The following is a 1,372-nucleotide window of genomic DNA, read 5'->3' as shown; positions in this document are numbered from 1 at the left end:
ATGTATGTATAGGTAAATAATCATCACATATTTATGATAGGCGGCATGACGGCTGATAGTTAAGAGTACATATGCACCGCTATAATTATAGATAAGCTAGATTATGTAATAAGGAAAAACAAAAACAATTAGGTCGTGTAGGTAATTGACTTTACAGTTAACTAACACAGTTGTTTTGTATATAGTATATATGTAACTTTTTGTGATATTTACAGAAAGTAGTGAAAATTTATTTAAATCCTAAGAAAACTGAGCTTTTTATTCATTGTTAAGTTGTTTAGGCCACCAGCTGTTTTACTAAATATATATCAAATTTAACAAATGATAACAAAAAACAGAAACTCAACTAAAAAATTATTTTCTGTTGAGTCGCGCGAAAAAAACGTTTGTTCCACAAGGTCTCTGACACATAGCAACTTAATGCATTAAATACTTAGAATTTCGCACAAAATCTCTTTAATTACATTTCTTCGAATAAGTTGCTTTAGTCAGCGGGTTTAATTGCCTGCTTTGTAATAAATTTCATTTAACATTTGCATTTTTCGTTTTCTTTTCATTAAATACTTACCAATGGCATTAAATTATGTATTTGGTCTCAAGCATTTCGCAGCTAATCGTTGACTCTGGCAAAAATTTGTATTTTGTAAGCAGTTTTGCAGCTGATAAACGTTGGCCAGTTGGTCGCTTTGGAGTTCGTTGGCGGTTGGGGGTTAGTAGTTGGTGGGTCGCTGGCGTTTGTGATCTCATTTATGGCGATGATCGTACATTGGTTTGTAGCTTGTATTGATTGATTGAAATAATACGAAGGAGCCGCATAACAGGCACATATTATTATTATTTTTTTTTTACTGGCTATTGCGATTGCTGNTTTTTTTTTTTTGCATTAGAACGAGCGTCAGTGCATTGGTTGTAGTTTGCTGGTACTTTGCTGTTGTTGTTGTTGATTGCAATTACAAACAGTTGCAGTGCATTTGGTGTTTGAATGAAAGAAGTAGAAAATGGTGCTGCTCAACGGAAACGGAAACTCAGAGGTGCCTGTTGGTGCGCTTAGTTGCTGATTTGCTTTTTTTCTCGTTATTAACATACATATGCTCTTTTTTTTTGTTGCTTGCAATTCCATTTGAGAGTGAGAGGTACATAGGTGTTTGGAATATGTTCAGCATTTGTTAGAGATCACCACAAATGCCATTTGCCATTCGTTATGTGACACGCCCACAAAAGTGAAAAAATAAAAACTGCAACAGTAGGGGCGTTCATGGATGCGTGCTCATAAATTTAATTGCGCTAAATGCATTCATACGAAACATACTTATCCGCTTAGTTATATGTATGTACTACTTGTAATATCCGAGCAAGAGCAGGCATTACGAGC

The 1,372-nt window shown here is 34.7% G+C and overlaps 1 long non-coding RNA gene across 2 annotated transcripts; it reads right to left on the bottom strand.

Moving 5' to 3' along the window:
• Nucleotides 1-197: 197 nt before the first annotated feature.
• Nucleotides 198-861, bottom strand: LOC108356976 (uncharacterized). Of its 2 annotated transcripts, none has more exons than XR_001846629.1 (2): nt 569-861; nt 198-508 (listed from the first exon to the last, which is right to left on the bottom strand). It is a non-coding gene; the product is annotated as an uncharacterized LOC108356976 (long non-coding RNA). The 2 variants fall into 2 exon arrangements; XR_001846628.1 differs by having other exon boundaries at nt 198-505.
• Nucleotides 862-1,372: the final 511 nt, after the last annotated feature.

Source organism: Rhagoletis zephyria, unplaced genomic scaffold, assembly GCF_001687245.7.
Source record: "Rhagoletis zephyria isolate East Lansing unplaced genomic scaffold, Rhagoletis_zephyria_1.1 Rzeph_scaffold_68341, whole genome shotgun sequence".
NCBI lineage: Eukaryota > Metazoa > Arthropoda > Insecta > Diptera > Tephritidae > Rhagoletis > Rhagoletis zephyria.
This window is presented reverse-complemented; position numbering and strand designations above follow the sequence as displayed.